The sequence below is a fragment of the Rhinolophus ferrumequinum genome, chromosome X (assembly GCF_004115265.2).
Source record: "Rhinolophus ferrumequinum isolate MPI-CBG mRhiFer1 chromosome X, mRhiFer1_v1.p, whole genome shotgun sequence".
Classification (NCBI taxonomy): Eukaryota; Metazoa; Chordata; class Mammalia; order Chiroptera; family Rhinolophidae; genus Rhinolophus; species Rhinolophus ferrumequinum.
Window position 1 is genome coordinate 124,470,656 of NC_046284.1, and position 6,825 is coordinate 124,477,480.

Below are 6,825 nucleotides of genomic sequence, written 5' to 3' on the forward strand. Positions count from 1 at the left end.
CACTCTGTGACAAGGCATGCAGGAAAAGGAACGAGAATTCCAGAGACATCACGTGACATCTCCGAGTCCCTGCACCAGCCCTGGGCAGCCTACCTCCAGGTTTCTTGTTGCCTGAGAGAGAGAGAGAGAGAGAGAATTCCAGGGGTCTGGGGCCTGATGTCACGGGAGCCCCAGGTTACCCAGGTACAGGTATGCACCACAGTGGGGACTGTAGTACGGATTTGGCTGAAACAGGGAGTGGAGAGAGAGAGAGAGAGAGGAGAAACAGCAGGAGGGCTGATGAAAAACACAGCCGCTGTTTCTAAAACGAACACACACACTCTTGGGGGCGGTTTAAATATTTAAAGACTCATGTTTAATCATAATAAAAGTATTTCAGAGAACTAGTGGAGTTGGCCAGAAGAAAGCGAGAGGAAACTAAGAGAGCGGGTGTGTTCTGCAGCCAGGGGATGAAGTTGCCATCTGTAACCTCACCTGTCTAAAATATGCAATTGCTTGGAAAAGGGTACGCCACGGAGGGGCCAAGGAGAAAGAAGATTCCAGCATAGTCGACATGGAAAAAAGATTAACGGGAAGGGCAGGCACGCAGAGACAAATGCAAAGTCCACCCCATAATGGGGGGGTCGGGGGGGAGGAAATCTTGGTTGCAGGCCCAAAACTGCTGACCTTTAAAAGGCACTTGTGTGTGTCTGTTTTTTCATTTTGCATGATCTAATCGAAATTGAAGACCCATCACCAAGCGTGATTTTTTTTTTTAAACCTGAAAAGGATTCTGATCACATCACGAGCCAAACTGAAACCCAGTCGAACCTACCCTGGATTGGTGTCTCTGTGAGCTGAGTTTCGTGTTCCAAACAGACTCGAAATAAGCTTATTCTTATTCTTTAGTTGTCCCAGTTGCGTCAGATTTGGTTTTAATTGTACTTAAAGAAAATTCCAGGATGGAAAAAAAGAAAAAAAGAAAAAAAAAAAAACCTGTCATGTCGACGCCCTGATTTTTCTTTTGCTCCAACGCAGTTCATTTTTCAACTCCTGAAATACATGGAACACAGGAATATATTTCCTGTGTCACTCTCCCGTCTACGTTCAAACCCTCATCCTTGGTTTCTGATTACGAAGACCTGCCAAATCTTAGTCTTTTGGAGCTAAAATAAAGTATCCGTTCGTGCCAGTCAGCTGCAAGGTCAATGCAGGTGGCGGTATTAATTTTTCTTGCTTCAACAAGGCCAGGGTGGTACCCTTGTGTAAAACGATGGCCTTTTTGGTAATTTAGAGGCGGGTATGCTTTTCTCTAATAACAGTTTGGTTTTTTTGTTTTTCTGTTGTTTTTTTCTTCTAAAGCCCTCATGACACCTTTTTGCTGCCAAAAACAAACCCGCTTCTTATAAATCTGGAACGGCGTTCCTCAGATTCGTGACGGAAATCGCTAGAACGATTTTGAGTTTCGACATCACCAGATGACATTTCTAAACGCCACCTGAAATATGACTTCCGTGTTATTAGAACAAGACTATTCTTCAGGCTGAAATTATAATTTGACTCTAAACCCCTTCTTTCAGCTTTTTTTTTCTTTTTTCTTTTTTTATGCTTACCCATTATTTTCTGCACTGAGTGTTGGTTTTAGCTCAAAAGGGGCTTTCTGGGAAAGTCTCAGAAATCCATTCATCTATTTTTGAGCTGTCCAACCATGGGGAAATTAAGGGTTTATACACATTAAGACATTTTTCAGATGCCTTTTGGAGATCTTGGTTAGACTTGTATTTTAAAAATGCAGACATGCCGTGGAAAGCGTGTGGGATGACAAATCCTTGCTTCTTCCTCCTGAGGCAGGTCGTTATAAATGAACTCTCTAGTTCCTTAAAATTAGCAAGCTGCAAAAACAGGCTGCAATAATCGCCTGACTGAGGGGCTCGCTCGCTCTCTCTCCAGTAATGTTGATTAAACATCGACCGACTGCAAGGCACTGAGGACGAGGCATTCTAGGGAAAATATGTCACCTACCCTCAAAATCAACATTTAATAGAAGTAGACGAAGCACGGCCTTTCAAAAACATCTACTTAAAGGCACATGGTAACTTAGACAGGGGCAGTCCAAGGAGACAGGAAAAAAATGTGGCTCAAGTTTCTCCTGGAACAGTTTTCACACATCATCTCTTCCCTTTAAACTAAAGTGTATTTCCAGATGGATGTGTGAGTGTCAAAAGATACATATATCGTGTGTGTGTATATCCACATATGCACGTGTACATGGTTCCCACATATAATACGTATGAAACCTATATACATAGATAATTTATGTAAATAAGTCTACATTGGTAGATCCAAAATCTAAATCAAGGAGGTATAAATGGACACACACATATACATATATCAAGTATGTGTATAACATAGACACAAATAGATACAGGAACGTATACGACTCTATATAAGGCTATCGTGTTTATATACTCACCTACATACATACTCATACAAAAGACAGATAGCCACATATTTGGAAATGTACATAAAAACATAATTTGCAGAAATAGACTTAAACTCTAAAAATGATATACAAACACATTCAAATATATAAGATACATATGAAATAGATAAACAGACACATAAGCATATACGGAGGGTGCCAAAAAAATGCACACACATTTTAAGAAAGGAAAAAAGTCTATTAAAATTACGCTGACGGGAACCCCTTTGAGCACCTCTTGTCATTGCAGACGTCACACGAGACTTGTATTCCTCTTTTGTTACCGGTATGTATTGAGTATGACAATTTTAATACAGGTTTTTCCTTCCTTACAATGGGTATGCATTTTTCTTGCACCTTTTGTATACATGTCTCTACGTAAAGATATATGTGTATATAAAAGATACATGTGTATACGTCTTTCCATAAATGTATGTGGATATAATGTATATTAATAGATTTACAGTCCGGACAACCTACACACAGGCAGACACACAGATACACGTATAAGATGCATATGACACCAGAGGCACATGAACAGGTCTGCGCACAGAACAGAACAGGAGCCCAGACCACCAGCATCTGGACATGCGAGCACGCTCACCAGAGCACGTCCGTGGGATCGGTGATATATAATGACTGCAAGTGTGTACGAAATATGACAGACTGAGCTTCCAGAAGAAGCTGGTGGGCGGGGAAATGGGGACGTGTGGCTCCAAAGGTATGAACTTCCCGCTGTCAGACGGCTGAGGTCTGAGGTGGGACTAGCGGGGAACACCGTATTGTGTGACACACACACACACACACACACACACACAATCAATACGTGGTGATGGATCTGAGAATGAGCGAGATGGGGACTCCTTCCAGAGTCTGTGCAAATGACTTTCAAATCACCAGGGCGTTCTCTGTAACCGTCTTACAGCTTTACGTGTCAATTATGTCTCAATAAGGCTGATATTTTCAGAACGAAGAAAGAGGCCTCTTGGAAGTGGCTGCTCTCCGCAGGCCCCCAGAGCCCCCGAGGCTGCGTGGGGAGGGAGGGAGGGGCATGGACGAGGGAGCTCCCACCCCAACGCAGCTCCTGGCACCCCACGAGTGGCCACGGCCCTCGGCCTGCCCCCTTGCCCTCCGCTGCCCACCCCCCGTTCCCACGGGGGCCAGCCTCCTCAGTGAGGCCCCCCCAGCCTCCACTGTGGTTCCTGACGTCCTCTGCTGTCCCCTACTCCCCGGGGCTGCAAATGTTAGTCTTGAATTAATTTCCCAGCAGTTCCCAACCTCGCTGACTAGCAGACATCCCGACCCAGACCCTTACCCACGTGGAGGGCAGCTGCCAGTCCTGGGTGCTGGACGTCTCCGATATCCTCCTCTGCAAAGATTTGCCTGTTTCCATAAATACCCCACTACCTGCCACGCTTACCCTCCTGTTTCTCTGAGGTACGCACTGTTCACTGCCCACACGGGTCCGTCCTGCAGACACTGCAGGAGCCGTTACAACCAACTCTGGATGCCGTGTGAGCCCACGGGCATCGGTGCATGTCTTCTCATTGCCCTCCTTTTTTTGGTGTGTGTGTGTGTGGGGGGTCCTATGCTCTATTTACAGGTATCACGACCTGTTATGGGTTGACGTCTGTCTCCCCAAAATGTGTATGTTGAATTCAAACTTCAATTCCTAACCCTGAGGACCTCAGAATGTGACCTCGGTTGGAAACAGAGTGATGAATCGAAGTGAACTCATGCTAGAGTACAGTAGGCCCAAATTTTTAGAAAGGGTGTCCTTCCAAAAAGGGGTAATTTGGACCTCGACACGCACCGAGGGAGAAGCTCCTTTGAACACAAATGCAGACATGGGTGGGATGCAGCAACAAGCAAGGAACGCCCAGGATTTCTGGCAGCCGGCCCCCCAAAACTGGGAGAGAGGCGTGGAACAGACTGTCCCTCCGAAACCCCCTGAGGCCCCCTCCCAGCCAACACCTTGATTTCAGACTCCAGGCTCCAGAGTCCCGAGACAAGAAACGTGTGTGTCAAGCTGCCTGGTTTGTGTGGCTTTGTCATGGCCGCCGGGCCAACTCATCCACCGCCTCCATCACAAACGAACGTCCTTACGATTTGAAGGGCAAAACCCAAGGCAGGATCTGCAGACACCAAGGAACGTGCATCTCCATTTTGTTTGCGAAGGACATGCCTAAATCCAGCTGGTCACAACCTTTGGGAGTCAGGGGGGTGTGAGGAAGAAGGCAGCAAAATGGATTCACTGCTAGCAGTGTGCGGTTATAGGCAAAACCCTCGGCAGGAGAGTAGCGTGGAAACGTTGCCTTTGGAAGAAAAACCGATGTGCTTAAATCACAGTGCGAGTGGGCTGACTGTCATGGATGGCAAGGAAAATAAAGCCAGAGTCCAGAAAATAAGGTCGGAATGCAGAAAATAAAACCACCCTCCAGAAAATAAACGAGACTCCAGAAAATTAAGTCAGAATCCAGAAAATAAAACTGGACTCCAGAAAATAAACCACCCTCCAGAAAATAAAGTCAGAATCCAGAAAATAAAACCAGACTCCAGAAAATAAACCAGAATCCAGAAAATAAAGTCAGAATCCAGAAAATAAAACTGGACTCCAGAAAATAAAACCAGTATCCAGAAAATAAAACCACACTCCAGAAAACAAACCAGCATCCAGAAAATAAAGTCAGACTCCAGAACATAAAGTCAGCACCCGGAAACTGAAACATGTGGTTACAACACCCCTCACCACACTGCCCTTGCAAAGTCTCCAAGAGACTCACAAGCCACATCCTTAGCTAGACCTGCTCTGATGGCCAGGAGGCGGGAGCAAGTATAATTGGGTGTGATGAAACCAGCCATTCGAGGAGACATAGGGACGCAGACGAGAGGAGATGTCACCACCCGGCTTGAGATGTAGAGAAGAGCTTTTTAAAATGCCTCCTCCTTCCTAAGCCCCTCTTGACTGACTCTAGAAAAAGAAAGAAAAAAAAAACAACAGGGTATTTTCCCTACCTGGAAAGCTGTGCTCTCTTCTCAATCAGGAAGGCTGTGCCTCTTTCTGTGAGCTGCACCGAGCCTCCTTTGGTGGGAAATGATTGCAGGAACTCCTTTGCTTGGCCCGGCCGCACTGGACAGCCTCCCGCCAAATTCCAAACAAGTCCCCACTTTACGTTTGGAATTTAAGGCCCTTGGGATCTTCCCAGAATAAATGCAGGCTCTAAAAAAAAAAAAAGAAAAAAAAAGAAAAGAAAAAGTGTGGTGTGATTATTCTGGACTCAACTTCTGAATCTGTCATAAAAAAAGAAAGTCCAACCTTTCAGACTTTTTTTTTTTTTTTTTTTTGGACTGCAATAGGACTGTGAGGCTTCATGTTTCTTGCATTGTTTAAAAACGGTTCTATTTCCTTTGGGGACAAATTATGTGTAATGTGGGGCTAGAGAGTAAGACAATATTGCACATTCATTTTACAAGGTATCTGCCAAGTCTCTGCCCAAGACGATGAGACCATTCTTTCCGCTGGAGACACGCGGGGGCCCCAAAAGACGCAAAGAAGCATTTTCAATTTTGAAGTGATTCGTTTGGCATGGCTGGAGGTGCAGAGAGAAAGCTGGCCTACACCCCAACCAATGCCCTTCTCATGGGCGCCAAGGTTTAGAAAACACCCGTGGGTCTTGAACTCCAGCCTCTGACCCGTGCCTGGAACCTGCGTTCGGTTTTCTCTGAGTGGGACGCCCGGCTGTGCTTGCATATGTCCAGTGACAGGATACTCACCCCCTCACGGAGAGGCCCTTCTGTGCTGGGACAGCTCTGGCATTCAGACGCCTCTTCTGATCCTGCTCTCCTGAGTATAACATCCGTCATCCTGTGTGTTGGCAGATGCAGTGGCTCTTGCACGTGGCAGACTTTCAAATATTTGAAAGCACACATCACATCCTTTCCTGAGTCCTCCTTCCCTGGGAGATTTTTATTCTTTGGGCTGAAAACTAGTGTCCCTTTCTCAGTCTGCTGAATGCCATGTGTTTTTGCATTTTGGGCTACTTTGTGCTTGTGAAATGGCTCCAGCGCGAAGCGGTGAAAACCTGTTCTGTGTCCAGGGTGCCAGAGCACGAAAAGGCTGCCACGTGCCTGCTGGAGAAAATGGATGTGCTAGATACGCTTCGTTCAGGCACGAGTCATTGCTGATGAATCCACAATGTGCACCAATGATGTGGCTTGAAAGAGAACCACACATAAAACAAGGGTGCGTGTTTATCGGTTGTTGAAAATGTTGTGAGCAGAGTCTCGTGGGAACCTCTCACTGTGTTCCGTAGGAGTGAGGGCGTCTGCGTCCACTAACCTGTGCCCCATGGAGACTTTGTGGG